Source organism: Piliocolobus tephrosceles, chromosome 3 (genome assembly GCF_002776525.5).
Source record: "Piliocolobus tephrosceles isolate RC106 chromosome 3, ASM277652v3, whole genome shotgun sequence".
NCBI lineage: Eukaryota > Metazoa > Chordata > Mammalia > Primates > Cercopithecidae > Piliocolobus > Piliocolobus tephrosceles.
This window is the reverse complement of record NC_045436.1, coordinates 85381872-85409141: the sequence shown is the minus strand read 5'-3', so window position 1 is coordinate 85409141 and position 27270 is coordinate 85381872. Positions and strand designations below refer to the sequence as shown.

The following is a 27270-nucleotide window of genomic DNA, read 5'->3' as shown; positions in this document are numbered from 1 at the left end:
TTATGAATTTAGAGTCACTATTTAGATTTTAGATAAAAACTGGAGTCATCAAAATATACATATTATTTTATGTCATAGATTGATGAGGTCATTTAAAAAGAAAATAGACCAAGAGGAGAAGGATCAAAATCAAACCCTGAAAGACTCTGAGTTTAGAGATGGTTTTGGAGGAAAATGCATCAAAGAAAGTAGGAAAGCAACCATTGAGGTAGGAGAAATACAGTGGAATGTGGCACACAGAAGTCTAGATGCAAGTTTTTCCCAAATGAAAGGATAGCCTGCCAGGAAACCAAATAAAATGAAAATAATTCTTTTTAATTTGGCACATGTTGATCATTTATAAGTTTTTCCAAAGGAGTTTTAGTAATGTGTAGAGGAGAAAGCAGGAATAGAAGGAATTTTGCTAAAGGAGATAAGAACATTGAAATGTGGGAATGACACTGCTGAGAACATTTGCAATCATTTATTATTATTTTTTTCTTTTATTTTAGTTTCAGGAGGTACATGAGCAGGTTTGTTTTATAGGTAAATTGCATGTTGTGTGGGTTTGATGTACAGATGATTTCATCACCCAGGTAATGAGCATAGTACCCTAGAGGTAGATTTTCAATCCTCACCCTCCTCCCATCCAAAACACTCAACTAGGCCCCAGTGCCTGTTGTTCCCTTCTTTGCATCCATGTGTACTCAATGTTTAGCTCTCACTTATAAGTAAGAACATGCAGTATTTGGTTTTCTGTTTCTGTGTCAGTTCACTTAGGATTATGGCCTCCAGCCCCATCCATATTACTGCAAAGGACATAATCTCATACTTTTTTGTGACTGCCTAGTATTCCATGGTGCGTATGTACCACATTTACTTTCTCCAATCTACCACTGATGGGCATCTAGGTTGATTCCACATCTTTGTTATTGTGAATACTGCTACAATGAACATATGTACGCACGTGTTTTTATGCAGTCATTTATTATTATTGGGCAATTACTACATGTAAGGATTATACCTAAGTAAAATAGTGAGAAAGGTAGGATAATATCTATATTTTAAAATATGGGAACAGGTTCAGGGAAGTTAAGTAATTTTCCCAAGATCAAATAGCTAGTAAATGATGGAGTAACTCAAATTCAGCCCCCTTTTACAGGAAAGCCTGTGATCTTAGCCACTCTGCTGTATACCAAGTGCCTAAAAACTGCCCGACATACAGCAAGTGTACAACAAATGTACTTTTCTCCACAAAAGGTATCTAGAAACAATTCCTCATTACCCTTCCTTTATTTTTTGGGATGAGTTCAAGAGATGTGAAATTTTATCAGACACCTCAAGTGATTTTTATGCACAGTTCAACTTTGAGAATTCCTGCAAGCATTCTTCTTGTCTCCAGTGTCTCTCCACTCTTGTTCATCTTCCCTAATGTCTCTTGAGTGTCCTTTTAAACTATAAATTGGATCATGCCATTCTTCAGATTAAAAAAGCTTGTTAGATTGTTTCCCATTCATGTAGGAGAAAGTTCAAATATTATGCAGGCCTCAATTAGACTGTCCAGTTTCATTTCCAGTTGCTTACTGTTCTAGTTTTAACTGCTGAATAACAAATCACTTCCAGCACTTAGTTGCTTAAAACAATACTTATCATTGTATCAGCTCTCACAGTTTCTGTGGGCCAGAAATTTGGGAAAGGCTCAGCTAAGTAGTTCTAACTCAGATCTTTCATGTGGTTGTTGGCAGATATTGGCTGAAGCTAAAATGGCAAGTAGCTAGGACAGCTATGGGTTGATCAGGCATCCTCCTCTCTTGATAGTTTCAGGGCCTTTCCTTTTGATCTCTCCATGGGATCTAGTTTGGGCTTTTTTCCCACTATAGCATCTTTAGGGAAGTCATACATTGATATGGTAGCTCAAGGTTTGAAGAGGTTCTCCTATGAAAGCCTGGCAGAAAATGTACCACCTTTATGACCTATTCTATGAAGTCACATAGCATTACTTCCACTGTTGTCACAAAGCCTACTTTCTCAATGAGCACAGAATCTCTCTTCTCAGTGAAAGGAGCATCAAAGTCACATTATAAGAAGAGCATATGGAATTATAAGAAGAGAAATTGCTCTGGCTATTGGAAAAATGCAATCTGACTCACTATGAGGGTTAATACTGAATGTCAACTTGATTGGATTGAGGATACAAAGGTATTAATCGTGGGTGTGTCTGTGAGGGTGTGGCCAAAGGAGATTAACATTTTAGTCGGGGTTCTGGGAAAGGTAGACCCACACTTAATCTGGGTGGGCACCACCTGATCGATCAGTTGCTAGGGCAGCTAGATATAAAGCAGGCAGAAAAATGTGAAAAGGCAAGACTGGCCTAGCCTCCCAGACTACATCTTTCTCCCGTGCTGGGTACTTCCTTCCCTTGAAAACCAACTCCAAGATCTTCAGTTTTGGGATTCAGACCGACTCTCCTTTCTCCTCAGACTGCAGATGGCCTATCTGCTAACAGAACTAATAGGATATATATATATATCCTATATATATATATATATATATATAAAATAGGAGATATATATAATAGGAGATATATATATATATAAATAGGAGATATATGTATACATATACACGTATATCTCTTATTAGTTCTGTCCCTCTAGAGAACCCTGATTAATACACTCACATACTCATTACATACCATGTATTCTGTTTTCTTTGGGGATTGATTTTAAGCTGTTTATTATACATGAAATTGCCTTCCCTATCCTCATGAAATATGACACATCTTTCATGATACAACTTAATGTCCCCTCCTCTGTGACATTTCCCTCCTGCTGCTTGAGCACAATCCCTCCCTCCCTCCTCTGAAATCACAAAACAGTGTACCTCCATCATCGTAGAGGGAGCTCTGTACATTCTGTGACTCTAGTTACATTATGAGCTCTTCAAGATATTTGCCTTTGAAACTCTCATCATGACTAGCAATATGAGATCAATAAATGTTTGCCATTGTTGGGAGTCAGGCATAGCAGCTTAAGATCATGTGCAGCCTACCAATGTATGGGGAGAGGCTTACATGCAAGGGGCTAATTTATTTTTCCCTCTTTATGATCAGTACCCTCTCTCCTGGAAAGAAAACAATATAGATTTGGAAACAAAGGAAATTCAGGGAATATTATTTCCTCAAAGATGAGATCATTAATGTATTTGTGAGATGACCATAAAGCCAGCTTTGAGAGCTCTCTATTCAACTCTAAATTGTTCATTGTGGCCCTGCTATCTTGTAGCTCTGTTTTTATATTCACCGCTGTGCTTCCTGAAAGCAACAATTTCTGCTAATGCACTGACCAAGCAGCAGCATAATAATCCTGTCAGCCAACAATGGATGGGAGCTGAGGATTGAAAGGAGGTAAACCTTCTAATGTTTTCATCCTCTTGACTGAAGTAATTTTAGCAATGACATATGACTGTACTTGGGCCTTTGTCTGAGCTATAATGAATCATCCATTACAAGATTTTCAAGGTTATTGGGGGGAAATTTATCTTGGGAAGGGGAAGAGTCTTTGCAAGTGCATGAGGTGGCCTGGCTATTATCAAAACCAGCTACATAAGCAAGAAAAGATACCATTGGGATCTTTGAAAACTGCTTATATAATGTTGCCAGAGTCTAAGTCAGATCACTGGATTCAATTTTCAATATATATGATCTTAGAGAATCCATTTAAGAGTTACTCAGCAGAACAGCAACTTGTATCAAAGCAACCAATACAGGAGATGAACTATTTTTATTTTCCAGGGAGAATTCAGAATTAATTCTTTTGCTCCTTCTGTATAATTTCTCTCATCTTTATGTCCTAAAATTTGCACCTGCTTGATTTTAGATCACTTCTGAGATAGAACTACAGGTAGTTTTTATTTTAATTATAAGCAGCCGGCTTCCTGTTTCTTTTACTCTAAGTATTTGAATTCAGGAAGATTTACTTAAAAGAAAATCTTAATATTATGATTGAATATTTAAATGTACATGTTATAGTAGTATCATGTTTTATATGCAGAATTATATGTTGCAGACTCATAAAATATGGCCATCAAATGATCCTAGAAGCTCAAGTTAAAACAAATGATCCTTTGTTCTTCTACTTTCCAGGCATTTTCATTTTTATTTCATTTGGTTTTCATTTGTGCAGAAACCTGTTTGTCGTGACAGCTTGGTATATTGACTCCAAATATATATTTGTTCTTTTTTTTTTGCTTCAAGTTGAAAAACAGTAGTTATAGATGACTAGGAGAAAAAGTGTATTTTTAATAAGTGCAGCAAAGTCTCATGTAAATCACTTAAGCTAAGAAGCATTTTTTATGACTTGAGTAACTTTGAAAACTACATTATCTCGGTATAGGATAAACCACTTACCCTCCCTGACTCAGTTTCTTCACCTTTTAAGGCTGAGCTTCAGATTGATCTCAGTGTTTCACAGAGCTGTATTGCTACTCCTGTTCAGAATGTGATTAAATTCAAAATTATAGTATCCATGGTAACCATAACTAGGTCAGTTTGCACTTGGAGTAACAAATAACAGCGGAGAATCTGTATCCTTTTTCCAATCATCCTCTGTGTTTGCAAAACCTCGTTAGGCTGCTGCAAGTAAGTAGCTTTGCAGAAAAAGACCTAGTAGCATCCAGGAGAGAGTGATTTTCTTATTCATTTGTGATCTATACACCCATCAAACTTCATGCAAATTAGGCAATGTATATGGGATTTTACTTCACCCAACCAACATGAATATTTAAGTAATGATTTTACTAGTAAAGTTTTAATTGTTTATTTTAAAATATTGTAGTAATGTCTAATAAAATTAAGACCTAGGGAATTTCTGTAAAAAGAATTGCAGTGGTATGCAGATGCTTCTTTCCACTTTGGTCACAGCTAATTTTTTTCCTTCAGACCTAGTATTTTCTTACTAAACCAAGAAATATTTATTGTTCCTTTCCACTTACCACCTAAATATTTTTATCTAACAGCATATATAACATGAACTGTTTTTTAATATAAAATCAATTATATTTATGTACTTTTATTTTACATATAGAAAAAATTGAACAGATGTGTACATGGACACCGGAACTGGAAGGAAGGTGAGGGGAATTTTCCCTTTTCCCCTTAAACACTCCGTGTTTGACATTTTTAAATAATCTAGCAGGTACTAAATTTTTTATAGCACTGGATTCTCCTTCAAGTCACCAAGTCAAAATACTGTCCCCTCTTTAAATCAATAACTAGAACAACAACTTTAAGAATAACTACCATTTATTTGAGCACCTCCTGTGTCATGCCATTTGCATATTCTTAGGATTGTTCAGGCAATCCTCAGAACAATTCTGTGAGGCAAATATTATTATTACTGTCTTACGGATGCAGAATCAAGACTGAAAGAAGTTGAGTAACTTCACTCTAGATCATCTGGTAGAGGGTTTAAAGGAGATCTAGCCCTGAGAAGTTAGGCTCTAAAACCTATGCCCTTCCCATGAAAGCACATTTTCTTCATAAAAAGGGTAACTTACATCTTATCTTTTCTGTAGTCTCTAAGTGGTTGATTCCATAAGAAAGTAGTTAAGGCCAGTGACTGCTGAACTCGGTTTTAGCATTTTTGGAAATTGAGATCCAAAAAGTGTAAATGATTGTGAAAGGGGCTTCAGTGGCTTCCTTGCAAATCTAGAACTAAACATCTTTTTCTTTTACTACAAAATGGTGTAAATATTGAAAACAATTTCTCATCTAATTCCCTGTTGCAAGCTGTCGCATAATTTGGCTATACTCTTAAAGGCAAATAGCTCATTTACCAGGCCTTATTTGCACAGCCTTCTCCTTTCTTTTTTGTGACAATGTATGTGTGGATTAGGAGTAACCCACAGCAACCAAAGGTAAACTAAAAACAAATATGCCATTTGGTTTTAAATGTGCTAAATTTTGTCCTGATGTTAGTATAAATAATGTATAAACAAGATGTGCACACTATTTGGGGTGGGATTATAACATTATGAATCCTTAATTGTAAAAAAACCGAAATGTTTTTAGAAAAAGAGTAGGTGGAGAAAATAGAAGATTATTGAACAAGCAATAGCAAGAGAGATTTGTGAGAGACTGTCAAAGGCAGAAAAAGAGAAACAGCTCAGAGATTCTGAACTGAGACTATGTCCACCCCAAAAGAAGACTTTATGCAGGGGAATTCTAGAAGCAGACTTTTAAATAGGCTAATATGTAATCAAGTCTTGGGTAGACTGTAGGGTAGCAACTTTAACCTATTACTGGGAAAAGGAGCTGGATATAAAAAAAAGAAATCTTGACCCCTCTGTGACCAAAGTTTAAGAAAGAAACATTTAGCATATAATTATGGTGAGATATATGACTGTGTGTATCTTGAGTACAGAGAAAGGAAGTGGGGATACTTAAGGGTTGACAGAAAAATGGCTGTAGTAACATGTGTGATGGGCTAGAAAGTCACAGGAAAATCATATGCAATTGCAGCCTTTAGATAAGGTGAGTAAACCCACATGTGTCTGTACTTATATCTTACAGCTTTTACTGATACTCATTTTCATTTCAGTTTCAAGAAATTATTTATGTCATTTAAATCATTTTTTCTGAAAGTAAATCAAAGTGAAAGGAGAAGTCACTAAGTCAGGTAACAAATACTTACCAAGTGTCTGTTATTTGCTGGACATAGCAGGACTGCTCCCAGGCAAGGAATAGACACCTATTTTTCAGAATTCTGATCTCTTTCGGGATTGCCAAAATGACCTCAAGTAGTGATGATATTGTGGAATAATCTGTACTTCTGCTGACCTTGATGATATTTGGTGAGTGTTGTGACCTTGGTGGCATTGGTCGCATTTTTTCCAAAGATGTATAATCTGTCAAAAGCAAATTGGATCAGGACCATAACAAAGCTTTGCTGTTCCCCATTTTCCATAAATTAAGCCTTGTATGGGGGCAAAAAGTATGCATGGGAAACATTCAATTTACTAGTATTATTGCCTTACCTAGTCTCTTACCTCATTGTTTCCTACTGTTCTTCATGCATCAGGAAGCAAACATGACTGAAGTGCCTCTTGGTAGCTGATTAATTCAGTGTTTCCTCCATCGATAAGCACCAATTTCCCATAAAAATATAACAGAGTGCTAATACAGAAGAGAAGGGCAATCTCCCTCAAATTATAATATTTAAGGCCTATGTATAGTTTCCCCCAGACTTATTCAGGTATAGTCCAAGGTGATTTGAAATACTCATGCTAAATTATCTCTTTCTAGGTCCCTGTGGTCTTCCTCCACAATAGGTCTGAAGGTTTCCTGAAATGCCATTCTCTCTGTAATCTTTTCTATATGTGATTTATATTAATAGTATTTTACATTTGTCTAGTGCTTCTTGCTAAAGTTTATGTCTTGATTTGAATTTTAGTGTTTCTCAATTAATAAACCACCCATTTATTTAGTATCACTTAGGGTGAATTTACTTATATAGCTATCAGATTTTATCCATTGCATGTTGAATTTCCACAGTTTTATTTTTAAACAGTAACTAATCTCTGTGTTTTAAGTAGACTTTGTACATTCTTCATAGACTAACCATAGCTTTAGAAATACAAGGTGTAGTTTAAGCAGAGAAGTTACATGTTTTAAAAATCACTACTACAAGTGGTCCTCAAAACGTTTATGGAAAAATGCATATTATAAAAAAACTATGCATGAATTTCAAAAATGTTTTTGGGACAAAATTACACTTGTGTTAACTTTTGATAACATGTCTGAACAGGATCTCATTTGAGGTACTAAGAAGAATAAGCCATTGGTTTGAAAAAAGCCCTCTTAAGAGCAAAATGAATTCAGCTAAAATTGAAGCAGGAACAAATATCAACTTTATGGTGAAGCTCTGGTGGAAGAATGATGAAATCACTGATGCTTTACAAGAAGTTTATGGTGACAATGCCTTAAAGAAATCAGAAGTTTACACATGGATAGCTTGTTTTAGGAAGGGATGAGATGCTGATGATAAATCCTGCCCTGGCAAATACATCCACAGCAATTTGCAAGGAAAACATTTATCTTGTTCATACCCTAACTGAAGAGGACCAACATTTAACAGCTTGGACAATAGCCAGCACCATAGACATCTGAATTGGTTCAGCTTACACAATCCTGAGTAAAAAATCAAAGTCGAGCACCTTCCACTCGATTGGTGCCAAAACCATTGGACCCAGATCAACTGCAGACAATAGTGGAGCTTTCCATGAATATTTTAAACAACTGGGACCAAGGTCCTGTAGCATATCTCCAAGAATAGTAACAGGAGATGAAACATAGCTTTACCAATATGATCCTGAAGACAAAGCACAATCAAAGCAATGGCTACCAGGACGTGGAGTGTGGTCCAGTCAAAGCAAAAGCAGATCAGTCAAAAACAAAGGTCATGGCAATGGTGTTTTGGGATGCTCAAGGCACTTTGTTTGTTGACTTGCTGGAGGGCCAAAAAACGATAACATCTGCTTATGATGAGAGTGTTCTGAGAAAGTTAGCCAGAGCTTTAGCAGACAAATCCCTGGGAAAGCTTCACCAAAGAGTCCTTCTCTATCATGACAATGCTCCTCCTCATTCCTCTCATCAAACAAGGGGAGATTTGTGAAAGTTTCAATGGGAAATCATTAGGCATCCACCTTATAGTCCTGATTTGGCTGCTTTTAACCTATTTTTGTTTCTTAATCTTAAAAAAATCCTTAAAGGGCAATCATTTTTCTTCAGTAAATAATGTAGAGTGCATTGACATGGTTAAAAAGACTGCATTGACATGGTTAAATTACCAGGACTCTCAGTACATTAGGTATGAATTAAATGGTTGATATCATCACTTTCTCATCAATTTCAAGACATTTTTGTTTTCTCATAAGATGCATCATGAAGCAAAGATGACTAAAGTGCCTCCTTGTACCTGAGAGTTTCCTGATGCATTTTTATAATTTTGGGTTCTAAGCTTGTTTTTAATGTGTGTTTTGTCTCCTATAGAAAATCTTGGTTGATAATTTGTCCTTTTGCTAGGCTTCCCACGATATCCCAATTTCAGAGCACTTTTTGTGTTAATTTCTTACTTAGAGGTTGGCAAACCTCACATATATTACCTATTTCAATTATAAGCCCCCAAATTTATGTGAGGGGAGGCATGGTTACAAACTCATAGGGAAGACATTTTCCTCTTTACTTAGAGCCCAAGCCAAGACGTTCATTTATTCAATAAAAGTTTACTAAGTTACTGTGCTAAAGTCTAGGGCTATCATAAGAAACAGGCAAAGTCCCTGCTCTCATGAAAGTTATATTTTGGAAGAATATCCTTGTGCTGATGAGGAAATTTTCTAGTCCTCCAGCAGGAATCTCAGTTTTCACTCCTTGACTCCATTAGGCTCATGGTCTCATTTCATATTCTGTTATGGTTATTATAACCCATTTCCATGATTACCAAGGCTGGGAATATTCTTTCCTCCACGACCTTCAAATTGACCGTACCATTTTATTTTGCCTTCTTCATTTTTGGCAAGTAGGAGCTTGGCTTACTTTATTGTAAGCTCAGTTATACATTTAAAAGTAAATATGTAATTTTTTTTCATCATTTCTATGGGTTTGGTGGCAGAGGGAGTTACAATATCTGGTCTACCACATTGCAGAAACTAGATTTCCCCAGATGACTAATGCTTCAGTAAAAAGTCTCCTTTTTCCCCCTCTCAAACACATTAGACTTACTTATGCTGTTGTGGAAAATTATTTCCATTGTCTTTGAAGTCCCCTTTCCCAGGTTTTCTCTCTGCTGTTTTTTTCTGATCTTTCAGGGTGTGCTCAAATGTTACCTCCTCAAAGAGATTTTCCTGTAAAACCTCACCTTGAACACTCTATCTCACTCACTTTGTTTTTTCTTATTTATAACTTTATCAGTATTTTGAATTATTACACTTATTTACTTGTTGATCATGCCTCTATCCCGCCGTAATGCAACTTCCATGACAGCATAATATTTTCTGTCTTGTTTACCATTATTTCTCTAGGGTCAGTCTATCACTACTTTCATTTTCTTAGCAGAATTGGGTGTCTCCTGATGTGATGCAAAAACAAAACACATGATCCATGATGGCTTCTAACCAAGGATTCAAGGCATCTGATTTGAATTCTAGATTATAGACATTACAGGGATGAAGGCACAAAGTAAATAACACCAGAAAGAGGATTTAACACAAAATCTGGAAGTTGGGATATTTCACAGGATAAACTGTTGAGCCTTTTCAGAAATAAGTGTCTAGCAAATCCTGTATTAGTATCTTTAGCGATCATGCCTGAATTTGCTCTCCAAAGGCACCATATCTATACATTCTTAGTATCCTATCTGTTTTAAGCAGATAATAAAGTAAACTGAACCTTCCCTTACTGTTACATACTAAGTAAGTGCAATTTGGATGGTTTGAAGATATTAAATATTTCAATCCAGATTTAAGAAGACCTGTTTGAGAGAAACTACTAGAGCTTTTAACGCTTGCTACAGAAAGGTAATGTCTTATCTTTTCTATTTAGTATTTTGCATTCCAAAGAATGAGAAAAGTTATTCCATAAGTAGATAATTGAATAAGAGAATCAAAACATACATGGAGGTGTTTAAATGTTTCATTTTAAATTTGATGGCAAAGATGCTATGAAACTGTATTAACAGCTAACATTTATTGAACAGAAGGCACTCTAAATGGTGCCCATAGATTATGGCACTTAATCCTCACAAGAACTTTATGAGATAGGTATTGTATTAGCCTGCTCTTGCATTGCTATAAAGGAATACCTGAGACTGGATAATTAATAAAGAGGTTTAATTGTCTCATGGTTCTGTAGGTTGTCCAGGAAGCATGGTGCTGGCATCTGCTCAGCTTCTGGGGAGGCCTCAGGAAACTTACAATCATAGTGGAAGGCAAAGGGAAGCTGGCACTTCACATGGCCAGAGCAGGAGGAAGAGAGTGGTGAAACGGTGCTACACACTTTTAAACAACCACATCTCATGCGAACAAACTCACTGTCATGAGAACAGCACTTAGTGGAATGGTGTTAAACCATTCATGAGAAACCACCCCCATGATCCAATCACCATCCACCAGGCTCAACCTCCAACACTGGGGATTAATTCGACATGAGATTTGGATGGGGACACAGATCCAAACAATATCAGGTACAATGCTGCTTTTGTTTTATAGATGGGGATGACTAAATCAGGGAGTTTCAGTAATTTGTCCAACATCATAAATACTGGGTGGTGATGTCACAATTTGTACACAAGTATAAAAGTTCCTAATTATTATGCCACATATATCATTGATAAAACACTTACCTTTTTAAAGGAACTACTTTCTAATTGCTTTGGACTAATTATCTTTTCATTATTAGGGCACCTCTTTCAGGACCACTGTGAGACTGACACATGGTAAACAATGAGTAAATATAGTTATTATTCCTATGATTTTCAGCAGATAAATAAGTCACATCCTCACTGACCACGTATTTCTCACCGTGAAAAAAGACAATAACTTTTTAAATTGCTAGAATTTTATTTTATAAGTCAGAACAGGCACTGGCACTAACAATGACAAATTTTAATAGCCTATCTCTAAGCAATATTATAGACAGAACAAAACTCATCTTTATTGATAAATGCTAATCTGTATCTGGCTGCTAAGCTATAGTAGAAAACAATCGTCCTTAGACCAATAATAACTCAGTCTCAATTATCCAACAGATAAGTCTCCTAAAGTTCATCCAAAGATGAATATAACTCATAATATGTGTTATTTTTCTAAAGTTGTTTACTCAAGGTCAAGGGCAGAAAAATATTTGAAATTTTTAGTGCAAGCACAAGTATTCAAATCGGTATTACAGGTCTCACTTTTTTTTTTTTCAAACATTTATCTAATTGATTAAAATACAAAGACATGGTTCTCCTTTAAGAAACAAACAGGCAGCGTTTCTTATATTTACATTTGACCTATAATTTACAAACCAAAGACTAAAGTTAAAATAAACTCCTAATGAATATGTTTATTCCCCAACTCCTGCCACTGAAATTTATTGTGATTTGTCCTATGATTATAAAGTGAAATGTGTTCAGTCTAGACGATATTGAAAACATGTAAGAAGTAATTCCAAAACCTAGAAAGAATACTATTTTTTCATATATAGGACATCCTCTCAGTGTTTTCTCTATATGTCTCTCTTTGTACATTTCTATGCAAATATAAAATTATACTTTGTATATTTTGCAACTATTTTAAATGAAGAATATGTAGTGATCATATGCCTATGTCATATATTAGTAGGCGTACTTTATGTAACTACTTGTCTCGAGTTAGAATTAGGTATTCCATTTTTTTCTTTATTACAGATCATATGACATTGAACATCCTTGCACATAAATCTTTGTGTACAAGATCTTTTCTTACCTTTCCACAGACAAGAACGATGTCTTTTAGAAAACTAAAATATGATTCCAGAAACATTAATTTGTTAGCTCAGTGATATTTTATAAATTACTTGTTCATATTTACAGTTACAGAACATTCTTCCTCTGAACATTTTGAGCGGTTTTATATACATTAAAACTTGCTATTGTTTAATGGAACAATTTATTTTAGTGACAGGAATAAAGAATGTGGCAGGAAAGGATCTGGAGTGAGAGGACAGAGAAGGAAAAATGGAAAACTCTTTTTGTGCCTCGTCCTTTTACTCTTACTATTCCCTTTTTCCAGAATACTTGTCCCTGCCTTGTCTAACTAAATAGCTTTTTTCTCCAGTCTCCTGTATTTACATTCAGCTATAACGTCATTTCTCCATGTGTATGAAGTGGTTCTAAATGGGTACTTTCTTAGTCTTTTTTTTTTTAAGAAAAAGAACTTTCTTTTATGTATAGTAGAATACATATGATATCACTGTAATAATATTTTGTAGCTCCAACTTGCCCTCTGGAAGGTTCTCAAAAGCAAGGACTACATTCTACTCACTTGTATATCACTGGTGACTAAAAAGGAGATAGTATATAAAAATCACTCAACAAAAACATATAGAATGAATAAGTGATGGCAACGTCTGCCATTTCCAAAAAGAAGTTATAATTACTGTTCTGATAGGGACAAGGGTAAGAAGCTATTGCACGAGATTTATTACCTGATTCCTGGACTTTTTTGCCAGAACGGACAGAACTAGGAAAAAAAAAAAAAAAAGGACTTCTTCACAGATAATCAAAATGCAACTGGTCTCATTGTTTGTGTTCAGGAACTCATATGCAACCTGCTCAATTAAACAGACACAATACAAATTTCAACAATAGAAACAAAAATTCATCATCCTGGCAAATTTACGAAGGTTTTAAACATGGGTAAAAAGTTGTTTACCTGGGTCCTTTGGACAAATTTCCCTTTTTCTTTTATCATTTTGCAAAGAGAACAAAGATCAGCAAATACTAGCAGCCTAAATCTACACTACATGTGGCTTTGCATGCCTGCCAAGCTTTAATGTTCCCTTGACTCCTGAAAGCAACGGATTCTATCGTATTGTGGATATTAAGAGGTACATTAAAGCTTTCTTGTGTAAACAGATGTTTGGTGGGCTTGAGTTTGTAGATGAGACATATTAAATACATCTATGTTAATACAGCCTTCCCTTATAATGTCTTATTATTTTGCTATTTGTTTTTTGCTGTTGTTGTTGTTTGTTTGTTTTTTGAGACGGAGTCTCACTCTGTCACCCAGGCTGGAGTGCACTGGCGCGATCTCAGCTCACTGCAAGCTCCGCCTCCCGGGTTCACACCATTCTCCTGCCTCAGCCTCCGGAGTAGCTGGGACTACAGGCGCCCGCTACCTTGCCCGGCTAATTTTTTGTATATATATATACATTTTTTAATTAATTTATTTTTTATTATTATCATACTTTAAGTTCTAGGGTACATGTGCATAACGTGCAGGTTTGTTACATATGTATACTTGTGCCATGTTGGTGTGCTGCACCCATCAACTCGTCAGCACCCATCAACTCATCATTTACATCAGGTATAACTCCCAATGCAATCCCTCCCCGCTCCCCGCTCCCTATGATAGGCCCCGGTGTGTGATGTTTCCCTTCCCGAGTCCAAGTGATCTCATTGTTCAGTTCCCACCTATGAGTGAGAACATGCGGTGTTTGGTTTTCTCTTCTTGTGATAGTTTGCTAAGAATGATGGTTTCCAGCTGCATCCATGTCCCTACAAAGGACGCAAACTCATCCTTTTTTATGGCTGCATAATATTCCATGGTGTATATGTGCCACATTTTCTTAATCCAGTCTGTCACAGATGGACATTTGGGTTGATTCCAAGTCTTTGCTATTGTGAATAGTGCCGCAATAAACATATGTGTGCATGTGTCTTTATAGGAGCATGATTTATAATCCTTTGGGTATATACCCAGTAATGGGATGGCTGGGTCATATGGTACATCTAGCTCTAGATCCTTGAGGAATCGCCATACTGTTTTCCGTAATGGTTGAACTAGTTTACAATCCCACCAACAGTGTAAAAGTGTTCTTATTTCTCCACGTCTTCTCCATCACCTGTTGTTTCCTGACTTTTGAATGATTGCCATTCTAACTGGTGTGAGATGGTATCTCATTGTGGTTTTGATTTGCATTTCTCTGATGGCCAGTGATGATGAGCATTTTTTCATGTGTCTGTTGGCTGTATGAATGTCTTCTTTTGAGAAATGTCTGTTCATGTATATTTTTTTAGTAGAGATAGGGTTTCACCGTGTTAGCCAGGATGGTCTCCATCTCCTGACCTCGTGATCCGCCCGCCTCGGCTTCCCAAAGTGCTGGGATTACAGGTGTGAGCCACCGCGCCCGGCCCTGCTATTTGTTTTTATAGATGACCTAACAAGCCATGTTTGAAGCTAAGAGTTTGTTCAAATTGTTTCTTCAGTTGATAAAAGTTCCAGAAAAAATGACTTATGATCAGTAAGATTTCCTCTCAGAACGTTGGGTAGAAGGGAATACTAGGAATTCAACTGAGGCAACAATCCCCCTTCCTCTTTTTTTAAATCTAAAACACCATGCCATCCTAGAGAAATGGAAATCGCCAATGCAAACACACGGGCATATACAGAATCTTAAACAACGCTACACAAAACTGAGAAGGCATAAAAAAGTAGGATAGTTTACATACACAATGATTTTTATACTGTGTTATCCTACCCTTTGCTTTGCTTTTTACTTTATGAATGTCTGTATTGTTTGTTATAAGCAATGTGTATTACATTCATCATGAAGACATACAAAGAAAAAAAGGCCCAAAGATATAAAAATAAAACCATAAGACAAATATTAAACTGGGAGAAAAATTCATCACACATATGTAAAAGAATTATTATCTTTAATAATACCTTGATGGAAAGAGTTCAGGGAAACTGATAAGAAATATATCAATACCTCAATAAGAAAATATGGGCAAAGGTCAAAAAGATTTCACAGGAAGGGAAATGACAAATGGTCATTCTGCTACCACTATGCTTTTTTTGTTTTTTTTTTTTCTAAAACAGAATTATATTTATTCTTCTGTTGAAAACATTTGTGTTTCTTTCTCCATTTTCTATGAGGTTAAGAAGAAGGAGGTTGGTATTACATGCTGAAAGAATGTTAGAAAACTGTACAATAATTGAGTCAAAATAGTATTATATATAAGTATTAATAACACTGATACTTTTATTAAAAGATAGTAATAAAAGTATCAGAGAGTATTATTAATACTCTTTGACTTAATTATTCTACTTCTAAAAAACTATCCTAAAGAAAAAGTCTGATAGTTCCAAGTTTGAGTTGTTTAACATGTGGTTTAACAAAAGTTAAAAATTACTATCCCAAGGTATACATCTGGAAAATGATTAGATAAATAATCATTTTCTAATATGTATATAGTATGTCATTCCAAATTTTTTTGTAAAATAATTGATGATATTATCCTCAGCAAACTAGTGTATGAACAAAAAACCAAACACCGTATGTTTTCACTTATAAGTGGGAGCTGAACAATGAGAACTCACGGACCCAGGGAGGGGAACAACACACCCTGGGGCCTGTCAAGGGGTGGGGTAGGGACAGGAAGAGCATTAGGCAAAATAGTTAATGTATGCTGGGCTTAATATCTAGGTGATAGGTTGATAGGTGCATCACCACGGCACGTGTTTACCTATGTAACAAACTTGCACATCCTGCACACGTACCCTGAAACTTAAAATAAAAATAAGAGTATTAATAGTTTAATTGCTTATTACATACTGCAAAGATACTTCCCAGAGAGGTCAAGTCATTTTTTACCTTTGTGTTCTTTTTTACTTCAAGTTTATTACTTATCTCATCTTCTTTTATTCCTCTCAATATCTTCCTACTTTCAGAACCCCTCTCTGGTTCTGCACACTCTGTGTATTCTTTTTCCAACTAAAAGGTCAGTCACCAGTTTCTTGGTCCCAATCAATATATATCATGAGGGAGCTGATATCATGCCTTTATCTCTTCTATTTCTTCCAATGTAGGAAATAATTATGTACTTTTTAAAAATCACACCTTAATTTAGACCTTTTATTTTTCATGACATGAGAACGTTTCAAACTGCCATACTATATATTCATAGATCTCCACCTTAAAAGTGTAACATTTCAAGCTTTAGTCAGTATACAATTACTCCTTTTTTACATTCACCATTTTTGTGCTGCTACCAGGAGCTTTTTCAGCATTTGCTTTGATTTCAGTCATCAATGTATTTCTTACTACTTTTGCACAGATCTAGGAGTTTTTGACATAGCTGAACCCAGTCTGTTACCAGTACATCCACATGATGTCATGACAGCAGATCAAGATTTGTTATTGGTTCAAATCTTCAAGCTATATTGAATGGTGGGCTGGGTGCAGTGGCTCATACCTGTAAGCTCAGCACTTTGGGAGGCCAAGGCAGGAGGATCACTTGAGGCCAGGAGTTAAAGACCAGCATGGGCAACATAGGGAGAATCCTCTCTAAAAAAAAAATTAAAAATTAAAAAAAATATTGAATGGCAATTCAGCTATCTCTGCAGCTAACATGTTGGAAGATCACAGGCTGGTCAAAACAACAATAACAACAGCAATTCTTCTTTTGTTGAAGATAACAGAATGATAAATTATAAATGCTTCAGTGAAATGTGATAAAATGATCTGTATTTGTGTCCTTAGTACGTAAAAATTTGATAGTAAGAAAACATTAAAAATTTACACATTGCACATCAATGTCTGCTAACATCACAAAAAGAATGATGAACAGGAACTATCTCTTCCTGATGGAAAAGAAACAATTTGCCACACATAAAAAATTTAACATAAAGCTGATTTAATTTATAGGAAACATAGGTGACAGAGAAACATGTCAAATTATATCAGCAACCAGGAAAATAAGAACCTGATTTACAAGAATTATAAGAAAACACAAGTTGGAGGAAAAATTTAATGACTTAAAGAAATATAGAAGATATATTAACTAATGCAATGTTATAATCTTAGTTGGATCTTGATTCAAAAAACTGTTTAAAAAATGATATATATGAGATCATTGAAAACTTTAACATTGATTAAGAAATTAATGATGGTTTGTACTTGTTTTTGTTTTTTCTGTGATAATATTATGGTTGTGCTAAATAAATAGTCCTAAGTTTGTCCTAAAATCTCTAAAATAATTTTTAGAGATACATACTAACATATTTATTGGTAAAACATATGATGTTAAGACTCTGAGTTAGATTTTTCAAAGTCTTTTTTGAGAAATTGAAGTCTCAGTGTGCCTTGGGATTAAAATTTACTCCCAAACTGAGAAATTAACATGAAAAGTAGACTCGAGTGACAAAACACTTGAATCACCAACAGGAGCAAATATAAGACCACTTTGGAATTTCTAATTTTTTTGTTTGTTTGAGATGAGTTTTGCTCTTGACACCCGGGCTGGAGTGCAATGGCGCAATCTCTGCTCACTGCAACCTCTGCCTCCCGGGTTCAATTGATTCTCCTGCCTCAGCCTCCCGAGTAGCTGGGATTACAGGCATGTGCCACCACATCTGGCTAATTTTGTATTTTTAGCACAGATGGGGTTTCACCATGTTGGCCAGGCTGGTCTCAATTTTCTGACCTGAGGTGATCCATTCGCCTCGGCCTCCCAAAGTGCTGGGATTACAAATGGGAGCCACCGCGCCTGGTCAGGAATTTCTTAAGAGCAGCTCTCTCCACATGGATTGCCAGAGAATGACCTATTTAAAATCAACTCTATCTTTTCACTTATCTTTCCAGTTTGACTCTCTCTAGAGCCCGAACACAACAATCCTTCAGCTCCACCAGAATCTCTAATTTATTGATCCTATCGCCTTTTCATGATCCTGCACTGTTTAGATATTCTTACTCTTCTCCTTACCCTGCTTAAAATCCATGATCTGGCTTTACAATTAGTATACACTGTCGACTCCATTGCATCTCTCTGCCTTTATGGTATTCACTTGGTAGAACGGCAACCTTGGTTAAATCCCCCTCTCCTCACTTCCTGGCATGCTGCAGCTGAATATGGCTGGGAAAAACACTGAAACACTGACTGGTCCCACTTGAAATTCATGACCTTAAACCTTAAATGGTCCCTTAGCGTTGCCAAGGAATTTAATTACACATTCCCAGTCCATTTCCTTTTCTCCTCTCCTACATCAGTGTTCTATGCGTTCTCTGTTTTCAAATCATGGGCACCTTCCCTCCCATCCTCTCAGATGACAAGTCTGCTTCCTACTTCTCTGAGAGAGTAGTAGAAGTTAGAAAAAAAAAAAAATTCTACAACCTTGCATTCTACTAACTTGCATTACTATATCTGCTCACACTAGTCAGACTGCCAGCCTTTATTCTCTAACTATAGTTGAAAGATTTGTGCTTTGACTCCAGACTAGCCTTTCAAATTCTGTACAGGACACCATCCCCTCCTGATTATTTGATGACTTCAGCAATTCTCTTTTCCCTCTCCTACATCATCAACTTATCCTCTCTTCTGGGACACTTTAAGTAGTAAATATGCTTCTATAATTCCATCTTAAAATATGTGTGCATGCATGCACACCCAAACACACGCATACCCAGGAGAAAAAATGTCTCTCGATTCCACTTCCCCCTCCAGATTCTCCCTCATTTTCTGAACTTTATTGTAATTAAACTCTTAGAAAAAGTTGTCTATATTCATTGACTACAATTTCCATCTTGCCATCAGACTTTTGATCCAACCACTTCATCCTACGTGATCTCCCTATACAAATCCAAGGGTCAATTTTCAGTCCTCATGTTACTTTACCTAACAACATCATTTGACACAACTGGTCATTCCCCACCTCCTGGAAACACTGTCCACTTGACTTCAGAATTCCAGTCTCTCTTGTTTCTTCTCTTCTATCTCTGGATACTTCTCTTAGCCTCTCTTGCTAATTCATCCTCTTTACAGTGAATCTCTTAACGTTAGAGTGCCCCAGGGCTCAGTCTCTGGACTATTTATACATACACCTATGGTGATGACATCCAATCTATGACTTAATATCATCTATATGTCATGATTGCCAATTTTAATTCTCTAGTTTGGACCTCTTCTGTGAATTCCATATTTATGTAGCAAATTGCCTATTTGAAATCTCCACTCGGATGTCTAATAGATATCTCAAATTTAAGATGTCCAATACTGAACGCCTTTATTTTTCCACCCTCAAATCATGCTTTATGTAGTTACTTAATGGAAATTACTTTTTTTTTTAAGTTGCTAGGTCCCAAACTTAAAGGTATTGTTGACACATTTTCTTCTATCACTGCCCCCCATCCATATCCAGTAGGAAACCTTATTGGCTCTACCTTCAATATAACATTGGCTTGATCAATTATTATCATTTCTACTGTTTCCACTTTGGTTCAAGCCACCAACATCCCTCACCTAGATAACTATAGTAGTTTCCTAAGTGTTTTCCATGCTTCTACCCTTGACTCCTTTAATCTATATTCAAATAATATGAAAATTCAATTGCTACTTATTATGACTTACAAGACCATATGCAATCTCCCTATCCACTAAATGCACTATATCTCTTGCTACTTTCCCCAAATTCTATTTTCTACAGCCATACTGGCCTACTTGCTGTTCCTTGAAGATGCCAGTCACTCTCCCTCATTAGGAATTGAAAAGATCTCCTGGAGAGCTCACTTTCTCACCTGTTTCAAGTCTTTGCTCATATAGTATTTTCCAATGAAGCCAAACATGGCTATTTCATTTATTCTACAATCACTCCCACTGTCACTGTAAAACTGCCATACACTTGACCTGCTCTATATTTTTGCCATATGACCTATCATCTTATAATATATAATAAAATATGCTTATTTGTTATGCTACTTGTGCATCTCCTATCACTACAATGTGGAATCCATTGAGAAGAGCGAATTTAATCTGTTTTCCATTTATACATTCTCAGCACGGAGAAAATGATCTGGTATTTATAGGAACTCAATTAATATTTGTCAATCGAATAAACAAATCTAAAATCACAAAACATTTGCAGATTATTTTGTTATAAAATAATTGGGTAAAGACTAAAAATATGCATGTTTAAACTGATTAAAGACAAAAGAAGGGAAAAACAAATGCGAAAAATAAGAAAAGTGACATAGGCTTATCAATATCAAAATGCCAAAAATAGCACTTTAACATGTAAAATATAAATAGAGGGAAAGTGTTACACAAAAATAAAAGAAATAGTCCAATAAGAAAAGGATACTACATGAACTGTATACACTGGATGGCATAGTTTTGAACTATTAAAAGCAAAAATGTACAGAATTACAGAAAGAAATTAACAGATGATCACAGAAAGATTTTAATAAATTTTTACCAAAAGAAGATTGGTGAAGGAGAGGAGAAAGGTCAGTTAAGATATAGAATAATCAAACAATAAAATTATCAGATTTTATCTAATGTTTATGTATTCAATATGTATTATTTAGTATTTATATTATATAGTACTCTCATTTATTTATACTATTTAAATATTAAGTATATCAATATATTTACCCCTATAAAGAAAACCACATGGTTCATTTTTCTATTTTTTATTTTTATTCGTTTATTTTTACCAGCCCAAGTTTTCATAATGTTTCAAAATAATCACATAAAAGGCCATACAAATTTCTTGAAAAATTATTGAAATGCATACCATATTCTCTCATTTTGATTCAATTAAATATTTTTAAAGTAACAAACCCTCCTTAAATTTTGGAAACTGATATTTTAAAAACTTAATAAATATGCGCAAATTGTTGTATGGCTTAATAGCATAAAAACAAAACAAAGTAGAATGAATAATTATCTGTCAAGTCTTATGGAGTGTAGCTAAACTATAACTAAGGATGAAATTCATAGCCTTAATTATATTTCTTTAAAAAATGAGAAACACGATGTGTTCGGGCTCTGGTGGGCGCTGGAGGTGTCAGGGTGTAGTGGGCGGAGAAGACTCTTGGCCAGGCAGATGGCTTCCTGGTGGCAGGGCATGGGGGCCTCTGTGCGCCGGAAATCTCTGCAGCACCAGGAACAGCTGGAGGACAGCAAGAAATCGCAGCCTTTGATCAGCCGTCAGGAGACCTCCGCCGGGGCCCTGAGTTCTCTAAGCAGACAGTTCCAAAGGAGGCTGCACCTGAGAGCTGTTAACCTCAGCCTCCAGGCAGGCCCCTTCTGGGAACGCTTGGAAACAACAGAGCCAGGGCAGCAGGGCCTCCAGGCTGCGGCTCCCTCAGCTAAGAGTGCCTTGGGTGCCAAGTCCCAGACAATCCAGGACTCCTGCCACAGCGGCACCAAATGGCTGGTGGAGACCCAGGTGAAGGCCAGGAGGAGGAAGAGAGGGGCACAGAAAGGCAGTGGATCACCAACTCATAGCCTGAGCCAAGAGAGCACCCGGCTGTCCGGAGCCGCCCCTGCCCACTCAGCCGCAGACCCCTGGGAGAAGGACCATCCCCGCCTCTCTGCCCCATAGGCTCACGTGCCCACCCAGTAAGGCTGTCGAGGCGGGAGGCTGCCTTCCGGAGCCCCTACTCCTCAACAGAGCCCCTCTGCTCTCCCGGTGAGTCTGACAGTGACCGAGGGCCTGCGGGGGCAGGAACTCAGCACCTCCAGAAGCTCTCCCAAGAACTGGACGAAGCTATTATGGCGGAAGAGAGTGGTGACATGACCGTCTCTCTCATTTATGACGGAGGGAGTGCTCTGCAGCTCTGTCTTGCAGGAAACAAGACCTGTCTGACCACCCAGGCTTCATACCCAAGGATGTCTGTGCTTCCAGTGAGCTTCCTGGAGGAAACCCCCAGGAGTCATCAGTACCCCTGGGCCATGCTAACAAGGATCTGACTAACAAGGAGCCCAGTGCCCTCCTGCTCCAGCCGCATCTGGACCCATCAGTGACTGCCTGCTACAGCCTGGGAGTGTCTTGTGGAGATCTTGCAGAGGTAGGGACCATTGTTCCTTCTACTTTTCCAGGGACTCTTGGGCTTAGAAACTCACCGTACACTTGACCTTGGGTCTTGTATTTGCTTCATCTGTAATGTGAAGTGCTAGCATCAGATGTTTGAGAGCTCTGAGCTGTGTACCTGGGTGTCTGGTTTTTGGGGAGTCATCCGCAGAATCACCCACTGTGTTTCCGATGCCAAGCCTCTTGGGGGGTCCCACTCTCATCACTGCTTTTCCTACCAGGGACTCCAAGGAAGGCATAGGAAATATTTCCAGGCTTAAGACCATGGGCTCACAGGTACCTATTTATATGCCCAAAGCAGAGTACTGTGGGTGTGCTGGGAGGGGTAGCCCTGTTCAAGAGCAATTTCTGCCCTTTGTAAATTATTTAAGAAACCTCCTTTGTCATTTTATTAGAAAGAAACCAGTGTGTGACTTTCCTAGATAACATTGCATTCTCATAATACTGTTTGCATTTTTTAAAAAAGAGAGAAACACTTAAATTAGTTAAGCATTCAAATCAAGAAGCTGCGCAAATAATAGTGAGAAAACTTGGAAAGAAATTATTTTTCAAGAGAGATGAACAGAAATTAATGACTAGTAGACAACTTAAAAACAGGTGATTAATAAAATCAATTGATTTATTAAAAGATAAAAATACATTATCAAATAAAACTAATCAAAATAATAAAGAAGCCACAAATAAATAATTTTAGGAAAAATGAAAAGAATGAATGTTTTAAAAGTCACAAGACAGCACCTTGAACAACTTTGTGTCAATAAATTTGAAAATGTTTAAATTTCAGTTTTTCTGGAAAAATGTAAATTACCAAATTGTTTCAAGAAAAAACATAAGATATAAATAAGCCAATAACCATTAAAAATTACATCAGTAGTCAAAAATTTCTCTCTTAAAAATGAAACCATACAAAATTAGTTTTATAAGTGATTTTTCAACCAAGTCTATGAGTAAAAAGATATTCTATATCTTATTTTTAAAACTTTCCAAAGAGTAGACAAAGAAAGAAATTATCTGTTTACAAAATCTAAGGACAGAACCAGAAAAGTACTGAGCAATTTCACTTATGAACATAAATGCAAAATTCTCAAATAAAATATTACAAAATAAATATCACCATTATATAACATAACACATCCTGACCAAGTCATGTTTTCTGAGGAATAAAGTGATATTTCAAAATAAAGAAATTATCAATATATTCCACCTCATTAACACAAGAAAAGGAGAAAAAACAAAAAACCATTTTAATAAATGCAGAAAAAGTATTTATTGCACTAGATACTCATTTATGCTAAATTGTTTTTAGAAACCAAAATTAGAAGAGAATTTCTTTAACTTACTTGAAAAGGTATTTACCAAAAACTCCACAAACACCATAATTAATGGTGAAATTTTGTAAGCATTTTCTTTAATATAAAGAACCTCAGAAAAATTATCCAAAACTTAGAATCCGGCAAAAAAGAATACTAGGTGTTCTTTTGACACATTTCTGGGTTTGCACCTTTAGCTAATTTTTCTATTGACCTTGCTGTTTTACAGTTCTGTAAATACAGAGATTAACTTGCAGATATTTGTCTAGTACAGATGAAAATAATTTCTCTTCAGTGAAATATATAACCTCCAAGTAAGGTTTATTGCTCTGTAGGATACTAACCGGTTTTGTATTTAACCCAGCAATTTTATCCTAAAGTTTTTTGTTAAATTGCCTATAAATACCTTAGCTCTGAAGGGTGTTTTTTTTTTTTTTTTTTTTTTTTTTTTTAGACAGGGTCTGGCTGTGTCGCCCAGGCTGGAGTGCAGTGGCACACTCATGGCTCACTGCAGCCCCAACCTGCCAGGCTCAAGTGGTCCTCCCACCTCAGCTGTCCTAGTAGCTGGGACTACAGGTACACACTACCACACCGGGCTAATTCTTGTATTTTTTGTAGAGATGGGGTTTTACCATGTTGCCCAGGCTGGTCTCAAAATTCCGACCTCAATTCAGGATCTGCCTGCCTCGGCTTCCAAAAGTGCTGGGATTACAGACGTGAGCCACTGCGAACGACCTGAAGTATTTTTTGAACTCATTTTAACATCTTCTTGGTTCTCCCATTAATTAATCAATTGAACAAAATCCTTGACACATACCCATTTTATATTTGCATGAGTCATGATTTTACCTTTTGACAAGTACACTTAAACAGGAACAAGTGAGAGATATCTGTTAACACTACTTCAATTCATCATATAATAAAAGACCTAAATAAAGTAAAATAAATAAGATGTGTGTGTAAGGATTAGAACAGAAGAGAAATAAAGTTGTGACCGTCAGATGATACGGTTGTCTGTACAGAAAATCTAAGAATTTAAAGGACAACTGTTAAAGCAATTAAGATAATTCAGCTAACTTGCTGAATACAAGGCCAATATAAAATAATTAATAGTTTGCCTAAGGACTTAGAAACGAAGGTCATAAAAAGTAACTTGAAAAGATACACTTTACAAAACCAACAACCACCAATAATGTACCTAGGAATAATTCTAATAGAAGGTGTTCACAATCTTTTTGGAAAAAAGTACAAAATTTTATTGAAAGATAGGATAGAAGACCTAACTAAATTACAAGACATATTATACCCATAAATAGGAATACTTAATACCAAAAAAGTGTCTATTTTCTGAACTTCTGTAAATTAAATGGAATTTCATTAAAATCCGAGCAATATATTTTTATGGAAACTGATTGTTTTAAAAAATTTATATGGGAGAGTAAAGTATCATAAATAGTTAAGACCATTTTAAAGACTTGTCTTAACCATATATCAACAGGATACCATAATATTTACAGGACGATGTGATATTGGTTCATAGACAAATAGGTAAGTGGAATAGAATAGGAAGCCCAGAAACAGATGGAAGTGTACAAGAAATTTAGTTTATCATAGAAAAAGCTTTACAAATTAACAGGGGAAAGGGTGGGTGTGGTGGTTGCTGCACTACAGCCTGGGCAACAGAGCAAGCCCCTGTCTCAAAACAAACAAACAAACAAACAAAAAACAAATTAACAGAGAAAAGTGTTGGTGTGATTGATTTATTATATGAAAAAAATTTCCCTGACTTATGCCTTAAGCAAAAATAAATTTCATACAGATTAAAGATTTAAATGTGAAAAACAAAACTTAAAATTTTTAGATTAAAAAATGAGAATATGTTTATTATATTGGGGTAGGGAAGGATGTTTTAACTAAGCCCTCCAAAAAATAAAAGACTATAATGAACTTCTAATAGTAAAAGTTTAAGTCATCATGAACGTAACTGAAAGATAATTGTCAGGCAGGGAAGAGTAATTCACAACACAGAAAAGAGATTTATATCAAATATATGATGAATTATTACAGACAAAGTAGAAAAATGATTTAAAAAGTCATCCACACCCCCTCCACCCCAAATAGGCAATGGATATGAGCAGGCAAATCACAAAAACAGAAAGCATAATGATGAGTAAACAGGATAGTAATGTCACTAGTAATCTGGGCAAAAAAAATGAAAATGAAGGATCATTTCATACCTATCAGATTGTGAGATGTAAACATTAATAATACCAAATATTAAGAGGTGATGTGGACCAATGATTACTTTTTTTAGAATCCGGTGGAAGTATAAATTGGTGCAACCACTTTGGAAAGCAATTTTGTAATACACAAACATTTCAAAATTTGCAGATGTTTTTGAAACGAGAGTTTGGCGATATCCAGTATATCTGATAATGTGCATATCCTATGACCATCAATTTCTTGTTTAGTCCTATTATCATAGAAAAGCTCTCATCAGAGACATAAAGATGTCCATTTGACACATTGTTTGTAATAGTGAAAACTAGAACCAAACACATCTCCACTAACAGGTGACCAAAAGCATAAGATGTGGTATCTTCCTATGATGCAAAACAACACAGCATTTAAAATGAATAAGCAAGAGCCGTATGAATTTACATTGATAAATGTCAGGAATACATAGGTTGAGTGTATAAAATAGGTTTCCAAGTATTAAGTAGAGTATAATTCCTTTTGCACATATTTTGGAAACCAGACAAAACAATATTATTTTAAAAATCTAGCCAGCCTACATGGCAGATAATGATAATATTTGGTTTTGGATTCAAAGAGAGGGAACTAGGATTTGAGCGTTCAACTTGATATGCAGTGTAAACATTTATTCATTGTTGGTGTTTCATGCATGCCTCTATGTGCTTTTCTGTATTTATAGTTTAAAAAGAAAATAAATGAATTAAGGAAAATAGTGCATAATAAACAGAAGTTAAGAAATCAAGTACACAGCCATAAAAAAGAACAAAATCATGTCCTTTGCAGCAACATGAATGCAGCTTGAGGCCATTATTCTAAGCAAATTTATTCAGAAACAGAAAATTAAATCCTGCATGTACTCACTTATAAGTGAGAGCTAAACATTGGGTATACGTGGACACAAATATGAAAACAATAGATACTTGGGACTCCAAAAGTCGGGAGGGGGTGAGGTAAGGGTTGAAAAACCTTGTATACTATGTTCCATACTTGTATGATGGGATCGTGAAAGCCCAAACCTCAAAGCATTGTGCAATATACCCATGTAACAAACCTGCACATGTACCTCCCAAATCTAAAAAAAAAAAAAGAAAACCGTAACAATTCTATCATATAG

At 36.0% G+C, this 27270-nt stretch overlaps 1 pseudogene; it reads left to right on the top strand.

Moving 5' to 3' along the window:
* The first annotated feature begins 21600 nt into the window (after positions 1 to 21600).
* Positions 21601 to 22469, top strand: LOC111548007 (annotated as a pseudogene).
* Positions 22470 to 27270: the final 4801 nt, after the last annotated feature.